This window comes from Alligator sinensis, unplaced genomic scaffold, assembly GCF_000455745.1.
Source record: "Alligator sinensis unplaced genomic scaffold, ASM45574v1 scaffold839_1, whole genome shotgun sequence".
Lineage (NCBI taxonomy): Eukaryota > Metazoa > Chordata > Crocodylia > Alligatoridae > Alligator > Alligator sinensis.
The window spans coordinates 4,258,481-4,275,378 of record NW_005841885.1 but is presented as its reverse complement, the minus strand read 5'-3'; positions in this window follow the sequence as shown (position 1 = coordinate 4,275,378).

The window sequence follows — 16,898 nt, the reverse complement described above, 5'->3', positions numbered from 1 at the left end:
AGCTCTGTTTGAGTAAGCACCTAAAATCTGGATGCTGTTCACGTGTCTTGAGGCTGTAGAATGAAGAAAGCTTTCTCACAAGTCCAGCTGGAGGCAGTCAGAAAAAGAAGGTGCCGCGATTAAGTTATTGCATTTTTTTAATGGTAAATGATTCTTTCTACATGCACAGAAACTTACATAAGGAAAAATCATTCCCATAAGATGAAGAACCTCCACAAGTCAAAGCTTGCAGTGTCCTTGGTTCTGTATTTGAAATATTTGTTGTTGCATAAGTACTTAGGTAATGGGCATCCCCAAAGGGAGACAGGAAATGTTGTGCTACTGGAAGAGCCAATGATTGGGTAAAATTTCCAGCAAAGCATACTTGTGATTGTTATAGAGCTCGTGGCATGTCTTGCAGAAATAAGCATGTTCACTGCAGTCTCTTGGCCACTTCTCCACTTGCATAATTACAATCTAACTGACTTCTCCTTATACTTTCTGTTGGATTTTTCACTTCCTGTCCTAAATGGCAGTGTTGGTTAAGCAATGGCTACATTCCACTCCAGGGTGCCTTCATTTTGATGCCAGACAGTTCTGCCAGTATCATTAACTTTCTCCATTTTCAGTATATTCTCCATTATCCTTAATTATCATACTTAAGCAAAAGCCCCTTCCACATCTTCCCCCCCCACCCCCCACACAACACAGACAATTTTTCTTAGCCTTAATAACCAAACCTCTGAGTACATCCATTGCCTGTTTCTTCCATAAGGAACATTTAATAAAGGTACTTTGTAGAGGAGTGTCTGATATGTGGTATATTGTCAGTAAACTCTACCATAACTCAGACTGTAAAGGTTGCTTAGTGTTTCTGGGAAGGCTGCTAGTGCACCCAGACAGTAACATAAATCCTGCTATCATTTTGCATAACAGGACAGATGAATTCCTTTTGCTTCTCAAATTAGCTGAGGACAGTATATCTTGGTAATTGATTTTTATTTAGTAAGCCCTCCCAGAATGTCTATTGTTTAATCACTATGCAAATCTCACCCTTAGAAATGACAATTACATTTCATAATCCTCATTTTCCCTGTCTGTTTACATAAAGGTCTTTTACAGACTCATTTGTACCTCTTTGTAATACCAAGTCAGCATTTCTGCCAGTATAAAGCCTTGGATTTCTGGGTTTAATATCTCATCCCTATGGATTTGCATTGGTCAGGGGTAATATCATCATAATACAGTCTGACTGTGCACATCTACATGAGATGCTTTACTTGAGATTAGTGCTAATTACTGTGCACTAAGCAACACTGTCTACATGTGCAGATGCTTACTGCACATTAATTTGCTCTAATCCTGAGTAAATTTGCTACCGGGAAATACAAGCAGCAAATTTACTTTCGATTACTTACTGTGCAGTATGGCACATGTAGCTGGCCAACCAGGAACAAATGTGCTCCCTGTCAGCAGCAGGGAGTAGGGGATTGTTCCCTGCCCCTGGGAGCTGTCTACTGCCAGGGTGGGCTCCACTACCACAGCCCAGGAAGGGACAATGTCCCCCTGTCCTGGCAGCAGAAAGCTCCCAGCCCCCACTTACCAATCACGATGGGGGAGTGGGGGCTGGGAGATTATTATTAGAGCTGTGCGAAGCTTCAGTTCCTGATTTGATTTGGCAGAGATTTGGCCCAATTCGGCAGCCGAATCTTAAAATCTGGATCAAATCAGAGAACCCTTTAATCTCTCTGAATAGAATTGGAACCCTCTGAATCGATTCGGAGAGATTTGGAAAGATTCGGAGATTTGGACATGGAGACAGCTTTAAATGTTTTTTCTACATACCTCTAGGTAGCAGGGGCTCGTGAATGCTATGATGCTGGGGCACATGGAGTGTCCCACAGAAGCATGGGGGGACTCCCCAGCACACTTGAAAGTAGACCAGGAAGTGGACCAGAAGCATTTCTGGTTCACATCTGGGTCTGCCAGGGAGTGCCTGGGCCCCCCCCCGTGCCCCCCTGGCTCAGGGACTGGTGTCTTCTGGGTTGAGGGGGGCACCCAGGGTCCCACTGCAGCCAATCACTGAGCCAGGGGGGTGGGGGGACATGGGGCCCCCCCCCAGCATGCTTCCCGGCAGACCTGGAAGTGGATCAGAAGTACTTCCAGTCCACTTCTGGGTTCACCGCCGAGCATATGGAGGTCCCCCTGCACTCCTGTGGGACACTTCATGCACCCAGCATCGCAGCGTTCACAAGCCGCACCTGCTATCTCAAGGTATGTAGAAATTTTTTTTAAAGCTGTGTCTATGTCTAAATTGCTGATTCTCAGCATTGAATCTTTAGATTTGGCCAAATCGAATCAGGGACAGTGATCCAAATCAATGAATTGAATCACTGTCCCTGATTTGGGCCGAATCTGAATTGAATACGGCCCGCTTTGCACACCCTTAATTCTTATCTCCCAGCCTGGCCTACACAGTTGTGGGGCCCAGGCTGGGAGATAAGACTCTCCCATCCCTCGCTTTGCAATCACAGAGCGGAGGTTGGAAGCTCCCTGCTGCCAGGGCAGGGGGACGTTGTCCCTGCCTGGGCTCCAGTGGTGGAGTCCACCCCAGCAGCAGGCAACTCCTGTGGGGCAGGAAGCAATGTCCCAGCACTCACAAGGAGGCAGCTGTCTTCTGGCCCTGTGCTTCTTGTTAACCCCTGGACTAACCACTGCTGCAGGGGCCCAGTGCAGGGCTGCAGAGAGTGGGAGCAGTCTGCTGCTAGAAGCAGCAAATCTGTTCCCTGTCCCTGCATGTTTAGGCACATGCCCAGGACAATTTACTCTAGATTGGCACATGTAAATGCGCCTACTAATGATGATTACACTATAAGTGTGGATGGCACTATAGAGACATACTGAAAAACACGTAAGCTCCTTCCTAAAACAGCTTTCAGTCTTTATATCTTGTCTAGTCTTAGACACCAATAGGATTGGGGTCAGGGTGAAATGACCCTGCCTCTTTAGAGTGGGGAGAGGATATTATTTGTTGGATCTGTGTGCAGACAGTCACCCTCACATGCTGATCTCAGCCCTTCCTGGTGAAAGAAGGGGATCACTGCAGTTCATAACTTTTTCCTCATCTCTTATAAATTCTTCTTAGGGCCATTGTGAAGAGAACCCATTGGTTGGGAGAGACTGGGCCTGGGGAAAGTCTGGTGGTACCGGGGACATGCAGTGTCCTTCAACTCCACAGATGACTCTAAAGTCCATGAATCTGGCCAGAGCCTCCAGGAACCTTCCTGTGAAGCATTCTCCAAGCCAGGGAGACCCTTCTTCCCCTGAACCCAGCATTCAAGTGGCATCTGAGAGCCAGGCTTCACTGGAAAAATGGTCTTACAATCATGGGGGAAGACAGAGAGGGCATCAGTCAATGAGTAAATACCAGAAGTTCATTTGAGCAGCTCTAGAGTTTGCTAGAGCCCCACAGAGCCAGGGAACCCACGTCCCCCTCCCCCAGGGAAGAACTGGGAGGTGTCTTCAAAAAGAAAACTCAGCAGTCTCTCTTCTTTTGCTTTTATGTTGATTTTCCAGCTCTCCGGTATAACGAGGCACACAATGTGTGCCAAATTGATTGACCTCAGTGAACTAGCTCTACATTTGCACTGGAGTTATTGAAAACAGGACCCAGGCCAATGTGCCTATTTAGGGACAGAGGTTTTTAAACAAATTAAAAAATCCATTTTCAAGACATTACGGCAGCAAAAGCTAATGGAAACAGTTTCAGATGCTGTAGCTATTAAATAGAATGAATCATTCAGGTCCCCAGGAACAGGAACATTAATTATCATGATATTGTGCTATTCATTTTGACTATTTCAGTGTATCACAACTGACAAAAATAAGAACAAGTGAGGACCTTAGAACTCATAGTTTAGTGAGAGTTGATTACAAATATAATAGACAAATTGGAGGGAAGATACTTGAATGAGTAGATTTTATTGCTAAATTGGAGTTTATCTTCTGAAATATTTAACTTTCTAGATGGTAATTAATCAGCAAGATAACCTTGCTGCTACTTAGATCTGTTGGCCATGTCTGGTCATGTTCAAGGAAATTCCTTGAGGTTAGTAAGAAATAAGTGAGTACTGCCCACCAGGACAAAAGATGCCCTCAGGTGGCCAGGACTCTCGTGTGTGGTGGCATTTGAATTTTCAACTTTCTTACAGCTAGATGCTGGTGAAAAAGCAATCTAATGAGAAGCAAATTTCCAATGCTCATGGGGACAATGCTCATTTTTATTTGCCTGTTTACTAGTCAAGAGTCAGCACATTATATGGAATGAGAATGTAAAGCTCCCGAGCTTCAGCTGGATTAGAGGATCTTAATATCTGAATTAGAAGGGTAAAGTCCCCTCTGTTTAATTTGCTTATTTTTCATCCAAGATTTGAAAGGGACAGCGCTTCCCAAAATGTTGGGATTCCCAAAATTATAGCACCTTGGCTGGTGAAAAAAGTATGGCATATTTTAGCAAGCCCGGAGACGAGCTCTCTGGAGTTGTGTCATCACATTCCCTTCCAGAAAAATTATATTCTTTATTGCTGCATGGTTTGATTTCTGCTATAAATAAAGCTCTTCTTAATATTTGTGTATCCATTTTGGTGTGGTGGCGCACAGATAGCCAAAGTTCCTGGGTGCAAGAGCTAATCCCAGTTTGTTCGGGTGTTTGCATGCTGGGCTTTTGTCCAGCCTAGGATAAAGATAAACGTCCACTTGCAAAATATTGATACAGACTCTGCTTCGGATTTTAAATATTCTTGAGTAGTGGAGTGCTTAGATTTAGGCGAGTAATTCAAGCCCATTCCAAACCTATGTACTTAATCAGGACTTATTCCTATTCTTAATGATTACTCCAACAAGCTTTCATCATATGTGAAATGACATCATGCAAAAAGCAACTCTCAGCAGAGCCTGGCTACTCCTGCTTAACCAAAGAGAGGATTGTACAGTGCTCACTTGGAAGACCTGCTTCTGAGCATAAGATTCCCTGTGCACGGGATTCTGGCTCTGATATAACCGCAGCTTGAGCGTCCCAGTCTGAAAGCAGTTCCAATGTTAAAGCAATCTCCTTTTGGATTCGTTTGAAAGAAAGAAAAAGGAATCCTAGGGCTTACAAACAACAAACAGCTCATTTGGAAGCAAATATCTGTATTTCCCTGCATTTCTGAGGGCTGCTTAATCTCCTGTTCGCAGATGCTGCCCACTGGTCTTTAAAATTAAATCCCCGCTCTTCAAACACATGTTGATGCTTAGAACACCCGCCCAGCCCACCGTGAGATGGGTATTATTGGCATTTCTCCACAGCCGCAGCCACGTAAAAGCCACCACTGACATTAAGCTACAGTAGCTCATTTACAGTTGATATTTCATGCATCACCAAAGCCATTTATTCACAGCTTTGACTCTCCGTCCGGGTGGATTTATGACATGCTTTAAGTTATGTTTGTCTGCATTTTAAGTACCGCATTTGAGTGATGAAAGGCTAAAGCGGATGTAATTAGTTTGTCTGAATGAGCTGTTTACATGGAAGGAGAATCGTGCAAACAGTAGCCTTGGGCAAACAGCATTTAATTTATCTTTAAATATTGACTTGTGCTGTTGCAAGGCTGGTGTCATCCAGGAAAAAGGGGCCCCATGTGCAGCATCTTGTGGCCTAGTGGGGGTACTTCAGAGACTGCAAGGCCGAGACCGGAAAAGCGGGGGCATGATGGAGGGAGTCGGGGCATCCCATGAGCCTTGTGTCAGATGCTGCTGGCAGCGTTCTTTGTTATAATGCTGCCCCACAGACAGTGGTACAAGGCATAAAAAATTCAGTGGATGAACAGTGAACTCCCTTCTTAGCTGTACCCAAAAGGTCATTCATTGCAAAAACACGTATTTCTTTGGATCATCTGTGCCATCACCAGCCCCTCCTCCTCCCACCCCTGCTACCTCTAGTTTGTGCATTGGTTGGATGCTGTCTTCAGCCAGAGCCCACAAAGCCTCCTCTGAAAGGGTGCTGATCACTGACAAAGGGGAAATAACCCTGGACTCTCCTTCGCTGTTGGATTTCTTTTCTATCCTCGTCATTCTGCAAATGGAGATGACAAGAAACCCAGATGCTGGGGGCAACTTGATTTATGGGAAATGGTGTGTTTCTTTCTCCAAAGAAATGTTCCTGAGGGACATGAAGTATAACTGACAGCTTGTATTTCCCTTCCATCCCTGGGATCCTATTGGTTATTTTTAATCTGAGAAAGGACGCAGTCCTAAATTGCAAAGTTTTGATGGTTGTTTCAGAACCAGGATGTGAGTTTGCATACATCTCTCTCACCCCTGCAGTCACCAGGGTCTCTCATTCCTTTGTCTTCCTTTCAGGTATCCAGGTTTTAGCCATACTAGTCTAGAGGAAAAAGGGATCAGAACTCATAGTAGAGATGATATCTTTTATCAGACCAACCAGATTTTTGCAACAAAATTTCTTTAATTGCAAGCTTTTGGGCACAATCACCCTTCATCCAATGCCTGATGAAGGGAGTTTGTGCCTGATAACTTGCAATTAAAGAATTTTTTTTTGCAAATATCTTGTTGGTCTAATAAAAGATGTCATCTCTACTATGAGTCCTGATTACCTTTGTCTTGCTTTTGCAGTCTTCTGCACACAGTATTCTGAGGGTAGCAGTACAGTATTACTAAGAAAAACATGATATCTAACATTTATAGAGCACATTCTGCTTCTGCAAGTTTCCAGGGCATGTCACTGACCATATTGTATAAGTACATCACCACTGAAATGCAGCCACCTCTAGGGCGGAGAGCAGCAACTAAGTGGATAAACAGGGCACAGTGGTGTTTGGGAATATGAGAGGGGAACAAAGAAATATGGTGATACTGGAGATGTGCTTTTCCTGCGTCAGGGGCTTGTCCAGTTTTCTTGACTTTGAGTTCGAATGTGGGTTGCATCCCTTGTACTTCTGGGATGCCTATTACAATTGTCTCTCAGTTCCCTCTCTAACCTCCCTAGATTGTCCACCAGTATCTAGCTACTGTTAGATACAACACTATGACATGCGTTGTGGCGCGTGGTAACAGTGGCACTACAACAGGATGAAGCAGGCTTCCCAAACCTCAGGAAAGGTGGAGTCAACAGCAGGACATGTTGTTGTATGCCCATCTCCAGTATAATACCAACTCCTTCCTAGAGATGCCCTAATATCAGGGGAAGTGGGGTCAGCAGTAGGGACCCAGAGAGAGCCTCCAACCAGAGGGGAAGGGAGAGAACAGAAATGAGAGGAGTGGAGGGGACAGACCAAATGAAGAGTTGGACTGGAACAACTGAAACATCCCAAGCTCTGACCGCAATGATGTAGCTGTAATGACTGTGCGGGCAGGGTGACAGCATGTTGGGGGATGGCTTGTTTATTGCCAGGTTGATGTTCCTAGGACATGTCAAAGGTACAACCTTGCCTATCCTCTATAGCTTTTGCCTAGGCTGGAGGCATCCATCTTCCAGAAAACCGATTTCAAATCAATAGTCTTCTTTGGATGATGATCCAGAGAGGATGATGAATATGGAAAAAATTGTCGACCTGTACAGTAGCTCTAATTACACTGAACTAGCTGTGTGACTCATGTAGAAATGTTTGCATAACGAGGCTCACTTCTGGTGACTTCTCACCCAGCAAAGTAAAGGTCCTGCCCCTTACGTGAAGCTCCATATTCATAAGGATATAGTTATGCCAAGGAATTCAATATGCCTGAATAGGAGTTAAATAGGCCTGGGATACTATCCCTGTCCTCATCTTGGTGTTGTTCATTCCTTCAAGTAACACACTTTTGTGCACATGCTATGTTTACCTGTTTTCCCTTATCTCAGGGTGGATCACAAATGAATACCTCCAGATAAACAGCATCTGCACATCTGACAGTCCTGAAGCAATTCACTATACTTTTGTAAGATGGATATGGACAAATGGACAAAATTCAGGTGCCAGGAAGCTAAATCCAAACTTTTCTGAAGTGCTAATGATTTGGAGTATCTTCATTTGGGTTGGCCAGCTTGTGGCACCGTTGCCTTACTGGTTTTGTATCCCATGCTATTGTCCCCTTTTGAGAATTTTGGTCCCAAAACTTGCCCAAAGTTAGAGACGGAGTCAGTGTCAGAGACAGGACCATGAATGATCTTGTACCATGAAGTTAGTTAAGGGCCATAACACACTTTATGGATCTTAGATAAAAGGAGCAAAAACAGTGCAAAAAGCTTCTTGTTTTAAATAATTTTTTTTTTAAAAGCAAATCTAGAGGCAATTAGGTTTTTGCTGGATTCAGGTAAACTGTGGATGCCCTTAAAGAGGTGTCCTGATAAGTATACCTTTAAGCATTCTTGTCATTACTTGACCCTTCTCCTTCCCTGAACCAGCCCCATGGATCATACAGCGCTTAATACGACCTTCCAATTAACATCCCAATACTAGACATAACATTAAGGAACAAAATAAAAGAATTGAGTGACATTAATTTTTGACCCTTTGGATCAGAAATACATACACAGCATAAAAATAACTCTTGCCACGGTTCCCTGAGTTTTTATGGAAGATTAATATTTCACTGCTTTGTTGCTATGTTTTATTTTGTTCACAGCATGGAATGCTGAGTCTAGATTTTCCTCTGCAAAGTGCTTTGAGTTGGGCAAGAAGCCTTGAACCTTTCTTTTCCAATCTGACATGTATAAGAGGGATCACGCAGCAGCTGTGTCTGCAAGGGGAGAAATGCTGCATTTGGAATGGGGAAAAGTTGTTAAGAAGAAAAAGATTGGGGAAAAAGTACAAAATCAGTGGAAACAGAATTATGTTGTTTGTGCCTTTGTTATCCACATTCCCTCTGAAGGCAGTGATGCTTGTCCCCACTCAAGAGCTCCCTGACACTCTTTGATCTTGGCTGGTGAATGGGATGGGGCCAGTAGTATTATACTATCCTCTGTATTATTGTCTAATTCGTTTACAATGTGAGATTTGATAGCTATACTTACCCACCTTCCTTTATAAGTTATCTTAGCTGCAAAACCATCCTCTGCCAAAATGTACTTGACAAGGATCTGCCAATGTGGCCCATTCCAAAAATAAAACCTAAGAAAAGAAATAGCCATTGTGGAACGAGAGGGCGAAGGACCGGGAGTCATTAAAATTCACAGACACCTCACATCCCATTTCTTGTGGCCTCCGTCATCATTATATATATATGCTGCTGCCGTTGGGGCTCTTTCATTTCCTACTGCCTGATCTACTGGGAGATGCAGTGATTATCAAAAGATAGAGAAACATGCTGACACCTTGCTTGTTTTAAATGCTCTGTAGGAATAGCAGCCAGAACTAAGCTCTTTAACCCTTGATTCAGATGGCAAGAGCTAGAAAATCACACTTGGCCAGTCTAATGCAAGAATGTCTACTTTTGCAATGACACTTTTAATCTCTTGAATTTAAAGCACTTTAGAAAGGGGACAAAAATCATCTACATTTACAGTTTGGGCCATGGAAGTAAATAGACTGATGCCGCAACATGGACCTGATCTTGGGAATAGAACAAAAATCACTACTGGGGATTAATTCAGCCAAAACTTTTTTGGTGAAAAAATTCAGGTTTTGTATCACCCAAAACATTTAGAAAATTTGTGCCACCATTGCCATCATTCATTCCTAGAAAAAAAAAAAGAATTCCCTCAAACTCAAAACATTTCATCCATATAGCAACAAATGAAACATTTTTTAATGTCTAGTACAGTATGTAAATGCCTTTCTTTGAGCTGTTTCTTTCAAATTTATGTAAAAAAAAATTGGAAAACGTGAAACAAGCTCAAAATCAAAATAATGTTTCATTTTAAGAGGAACAAAATGCTTTGTGCATGCTGGAGCAATATTTTGTTTCTCTTTTTTTCTGATTTGCTGAAGAATTCAGAAACATTTTCATTTTAACTTGAACGGATACATTTATGCTTATATATTATTATTTTTTGGAACTGCAAGTGAACCAAAAAAATCCACCATTCATACAGCTGCACTCCAGAGTGCCATAACGGCTTCTATCTGCAGGAGACACAAATTGATACTGAGTGACAAGGAGTTTGCAATTTTATTCTCCAATTGATTGTATTATTATTTTCCAGTGATGGGTACTTTCAGGATGCACTCTAATTAGTATGGGTGGGAGTGGGACATAAATGGGTGTTGACAATCACTGAAAGATCTTGGTTTGGTATTAAAAGATGAATCTCTTTGACTTTTTCTTGTATAGTGCTCACTGCTATAAATGCAGGATAATTGCCTCTTATAATTAGTTTTGTACTCTAAATCCCTGGGTGTGTCTACAAGAGACGCTTTACTACACAGTAGTGTAGTTTACTGTGCAGTAAGCATGTGCATCTAAACGTGCACATTTACTGTGACCGCAGAGCTGGCACTGGGAGATCCCTGCTGGCAGGGGCTGTGGAACCAGTTCCCCACCCAGCTCTGTGATCTTGGAGCTGAGCAGAGAACAGGCTCTCTAGCCCCCCCGCCCGTAATCATGGAGCTGGGGCTGGTCCCAGTCGGGGCAAATCCCAGGCCTGTGCCCCAGTTGGATGATTGAGGCACGGGGCTTGGAAAGAGCTGCAGGGGTGGGGCAGTCGCTGCCCTCTGCCCCATCCACCAGTGGGGCAGCTAGTAGCACCCCCTGGTGGTGGCAGGGGCCTGTTGCAGCGCCATGGGAAGCGAAAGCAATTTGCTGTCATTAGCAGCAAATCTGCTCCTGCTTCCTTACAAGTGTAGCTGCTTGCCTGAGAGCATTTACTTATGAGTAGTTTACTCAGGAGTAAACTGCTCCCAGATCTAGTGCATATGTAGACACACTCCCTATGTAGTTTCTAGCAGAAATATAACTTTCAGTTTCTTGCTCATTTTAACAGACAGGCATAAGTAATAATGTTTTTACCCTTAGAGTTGGAAGACCTCCAAGGTCAGTACTTATTATCCCCATTCTACAGATGAAGAAACTGAGGCACAAAAAGCTAAGCAATTGTCTTAGGTATTCCAACATTGTGTTATCTAGAAATGTTCATGATGAGTCATTAGGATGGGGTCAAGACCCCTGACACAGGTTTGTCTGTATAAGTATTTTGCATTAGTGGTACAAAGTAGCTTGAAAACTGGTTTAGTGATGCAAGCCCTTTTATTTTAAGAATTATGTTTCTATTTCATTTCTTCCAAGGAATCTGCTTAAGCTACACGGATAAAAGTCACACTGGAATAACAGTGTCTATGCACACAAACTTGTACTGCTTTAACTGAAAGGATTTAAAAGCATGCCTTGATTTAAATATCGTAATTGCAAGTTTGAATGTATGTAAGGCTATCGAGCTCCTGCTTCCTAGTCTTTTAATATAAACGCCAAACATGCGACCCCTCTCCCCTCTGCTAGCCATGCTGTTCTTGTGTCCAAGTGAGCTCTGGAGACTGGAATTCCATGATGTGACATCAGGGAGTTACACTTATTGCTATACAGTTCAGATTGAACATCTGATTTTTACTGGAAACCTTATCCTCCACCGGGTGGGGAGAACGAAGCTACGATGTAATAGGGATACCTGCCCCCACCAATATTTCTAACTTGTATAACCCTAATGTACAAGTAATTTTACAGAGTATGAGGATTAGCTCCAGATGAGGTGTTAGAGTCAGCTCTTGAGAAAATGCTATTTAGTCCTGCCTGGAAAAAGCAATGCATAATCAGGAGTTTATGCATGAGAGAAAGGTATTGAAAAGAGAAAAGCGATACCTTGTAGTCACACTTGGGACCTTAAAGGACAACATGGCTCCAGGAAACCTGCTCTGTATATAAGCATTAGGTGAAAAATAAGCAGCAGTGAAGGGCTCTGCCTTGAGTCCTGAAGCGGTGTTGTACTATTAGTATTAGCAGCCAGGCTGCAAAGAGTAAACATTTTTATCACATATATTAGGTTTTAATGGATGTCCTCTGGATAAAGCAGTTAATTTCTTTTTGAGTTCTTTCAATAGTAACAAAAGCATGAATACATAATAACAGTGCAGCATGGGAAAATTTAACTTCTGCTTTTAGAGCCATAATCAAGTTTACCAAGGCACGGTCATGCAGGAGTGATGGACAGCTGCAAATCTTATCTGTGGTTGTGCAATATAACTACTGTGCATCAGACATGAATGCAGGAATCAGCAGAGAGCAGCCGCATGGGTTATACGTGCAGTTGATCTGGTTGTGTTCCTGTACAGTGAGCAAAGACTTTTCTGAATACTCCAGTGCTAAACACTCTTCCATACCTAAACATTTGGTTTGATTTGAAAGTTTCCAGTAAAACTCCTGACCAGACCGAGGGCATTGATACAAAGCCTCAGACTTGCCATAAATAATAGGAATACCTTGCAGGTTACTGACAAACTCTCCTCTGTCATACCACGGCAAATCTTCTCAAACTGATGAATTTGTACCAGAGAACTGGAGCAAATTTGGCTCTATCATGTTTATATTCTAGGAGAAATTATGCCAATAGTTACTTCTATGCTATTGTTCATAGGTCAGCATTATTTTGATTTTATGCACCAGTTTTATCATTGTAAATTGATAACACACAACTTGATAGTTGTTGGCAACCTTAAATACAGGGCGGGAGAGTCTGTTCTCACATCTGCTCCCTGCACGATTATATTAGCGTGTGGTGGAAGGACGGCTTTGTGGTAAGGGTTGCAGGTGAGGACTTAAGAAATGTTCAGTTCAAAACCCTGCTCCTTCACAGGCTTCCTGTGTGGTAACTGTAGGAAAGTCACTTAGCTTCTCTAAGCTGGTAAAACGAGGACAAAGTCACATCCCTAAATCCAAAGGGCGTTATGAGGAAAATGGCACTGAAGACCGTGAGATGTTCTGATAGTCCAGAAGCAGATTGCATCTTATCCAGGGCCTGACAAAGCCTTGCATCAAGATACAGGTGGATACTCCAGGAGGGGCCATTCGGGGCAGACCTGACCAGAAGATGACAACGTTGCTTTGAAATTTGTTTTCATTGCACACTAGGAAAATGAAACCTTTTGAAAATTTTTGGGGAAAATGGAATTATGTCAAGAAGGGATTGGGTGCACCGTATAACATGGTACTTGGGGGACAGGCCTGGGGTGATGGAGACTTAACTTCAAATCCCTGCTCTGCTTGCTTCAGGACAGAGGTTGTATCCCTGCTCAAGCCAGAACAGCTAGTGTAGGGAGCTGATGTGGGATGTCCAACTTTCCAAGCAAATATCTTACCCGCCTACATACAGATGCTCTTTCTCATACAAATGTACATGCACATGTACATGCACTTTTGTTCTGACCAGCCCTAAAGCTGAGGTATACTCACGTACAGCAGTGTCTGACCTGGCTAGATTTCAGTGTCAGCCATGTCAACTCCCAGAAATAACCTGAAACCTGATGGTGAGATGGTGTGAAGTCTATCTTTGACCTCCCTTCCTTTGAGTAGTAGCACCTCCAAGGAGACACAGCTTAGACCGTCTCCCCTAAGCAGGGCCAGGCCTGGGGCACACTGGCAGAGCTGTGGAGAGGGATCTTGTCCATCACCAGCCTCCTCAATGACAGTTAGGAAACTAAAAGCATGCAGTCTCAAAGTGTGTTGACCCTGTGGGAAAAATCCTCAATGTGCTGCTTTTTTGGACACCCCCTCAGACATGAAGGCAATGCAAAGTGATGGTGGCAGGTTACTACCTATTACAATGAAAACTACAAGACTGGTAAACTGGATTAGTATAACCTATTTCCTTATCCTGGTATAGGGAGGAAGGCTACTCTTTGTGGTAACTTCATCCTCCAACCCATTTCTGCTGTATAAAATTAGACAAGACTAATTGGCTATGGGACTATGTGGCTATGTGACTCCTAGCTACTGACCAAACTAGTGTGTGATGCTCTGTGAAATAAAATGCTTTCCTACCTATTATGTGATGAGAGTTGCCAACCTGTGGGGTCTGGTGCATTGCTGGTGCAAAATTACATTAGACATATTTATATATGCTTGTTATGGATGGATGCAACATGCACCAAACTTGCCAAGTACCTTACTAGCACCAGTCAAAGCACAAGTGTGTTATTATCTTAGGAAGACGTCCTTCATGTCTGAGAGAGAGTCTTCTTCTCAAAGAATCTATCTCAGGTTTCAGGTGAGACCTAGTGCAGGGGAGCACAGACAGGAAGTTTGCAAGAGTTTCATCAGTTTGATGGTGTCATCCAGCTGACCTCAATGAAGCTACAAGTTGCTTACCTCAACACTGGGAATTAGGGTATTTATTCACGGCTCCCAGTGACCTAGGGGTGACATCGACTATGAACCTGGATGGCTTATCCACCATTGAGCAATACTCTGTCATCTGATTGGTCTTGCACCTCTTATTACTCTTTTAATAATGAGGTCGCCAGCAACTCATCTGCCATCTCTTAGGAAGTAAATCTGGACACAGTAACTTCATTGTCATTAGCAGGAAGGCTGAATTTGTCCACCTGTCAGACTCAGTTTCAGGATATAGGAGGCCTTGTCCTTCAACCTTTATTCACACCAGCAGTCTTTACTAGAGTGACTCATTCCTCTGAGAAACCAGTAGAACGACTCAAGTGGAAACATTTGTGTGATCAAACCCCTGGACACTGTTCTGGGTGCTGTCATAGCCTTCTTCTATGATCGTTTTTAGAACCAGGATCATACTGAAGTTTTCCTATATGTAAAATGGAGATTGCGGTGTCTTTCCCACTGGAGATGGGAAAGATGCAGAACTTAGTTTATTCATGTTTGGAAAGCAATCTTTGGTTGAAAGGTGCACTAGAAATGCTATGTACCATTACTTTTAATTCCAGCAGATTTTATGTTTTCATTTTGCCTCTCTCAGGTACCCTGAGGTGGACACTTCCTTACTCTACAAAAAGGCAAAGTGGGGCCTCATCCTTCTGTATCTAAATACAGTCAAAACCAGCAGTGGCCTAAGAGGAAGGCCCCCATCTTGAGCACTAGAGGAGGAGAGCCTGTGAATGATTTGGGCGTTTATACTCACACACACAGATGAGCCAGTGGCTCTGCTTTCCTGAGCGAATCATTGCAACATTGTAGGAGGAAGCAAAAGGGAAAAAAAAATCCTCCAAATGCAGATCAAAAGATGTGAGCGTGGAGATTATTTCCTGCAAAGCAATCAGATAACATGTACTTTGCCCAGATGGTTATGAATATTAACCATTGCTGTTGTCAGATCTGAGCTATACCACCCTAGCTTCGCATTCCCCATATGATCCGAGGAACCGTGGTGACTCATAAACCTCATAGATGTGTCACTGATTAATTTCCCCTCTCATCATACATACTGTATGAATTTCTGAAATGTGCTCTAAGATATCGCTGGGGATGAAGTGTGGCTGAAGGTTGGAAGGACCACATGCCCTTTGTTACACTGTTTATGGGTGATGAAAAATAGAAGAGCTTTGCTGTAATTATCATTGGACAGACAGAACAATTAAATTTTCTGTCCATTAGCGTCACCTCCGAATGGAAGAACTTGACTTGAAATTAATGTTATTTTTGTAAATTTTTTTAAATGGTGCCATAATAATAAGATTGGCTGCAATTTACATTATGCGTTTCATATAACTGCTTCCAGCGCTTGGTTTTTCACAGTAGAAAAATTCTCCCCTTGGTTTTCTAATCATTGTTGCACAGTATAAATAGGACAAAACCAGAATTATTTATCCTTTGAATCCACAACATTGATAGAAACTGAGATCAGATCTAAACCACCTTGAGTTTTGAAAAACCAAAAACACCCCTGAGTTTGCCCTTCTCTGTTCTATATACTGCCCACCAATAATAAACTGGCCAGTTGTCTTTTCATTTTTCTAAAGAAAGTGTTGGTAACAGATCCTGAGGCTGTTAGTGCTGTCTACTGAAGACTTTCTGGTGCAAGTACCATATTTGCCACAGTAAAACACAGCTGTCTTCAACATCATCCTCCCCAGGTGTATCACCCTTAAAATAACCACTTTAAGACAGGGGGAGGCACACTTCCATCCATTTGCTCCCCGTTGTCACAACCCAAAGTTGTGGATTTTTTGATTGTGTGTGCTTCAGCACCGCTAAATTATGTTCCCGCCGAATTGCAGCTCTTTTGCACGACGGAGTGTTATAGAGAACCCGCGTGCAGAACATAGGCTTAGGGGGGACTTGGTGGCTGCCTATTGTCACAACACAAAGTTGTGGATTTTTACCCACTCTAAATGCTGTGGGTCCTTTTGAACCCAGCGCGTCTTTCTTAAGAAGGCGATAGAGGCTCCAATTGCCGAACCCCCGGAGCCTAGCAAACTCCGGGGCACCACTTACCGACAGCCTCTAGCCTCTCCCCGTCACCGATCGCAGTCCAGACGAATCCCTACCCTAGAACCCAGTTATCGAAACCACGGAGTCTGAACCACTCCGAGGATCCTGGGAACCGAGCTTTAGAGTCCTCCAACGAGGATTGAAGCGGAGCTGTACCTGGAAACTGTCCAGCCTGCACCGCGACCATCTCCGGTGTAAGTAAATAATCTTTTCAATCAACCATTACGCCTCCGTGACTGATTCTAGCTTGAGCGTACTACTCCACCCCGCGACTTTTCTCCGGCCCCGCATGCCCGGGCTGCCGGCCACAGCCCGCGTGCACACAGATGGGCCCGGCTCGCGCCCGGCGAGGACGGGACCGAGAGCCGGCCCGCACACCCGTCACATGAATGAAAAGGGGCTATTGGGATGGTGTTTCTTGTAATGTGCCTACATTGCACAGGCTGCCTAATGCATGGCAAATATATTTGCTCATGGCTCACCTGGGCTGGATTTACAAA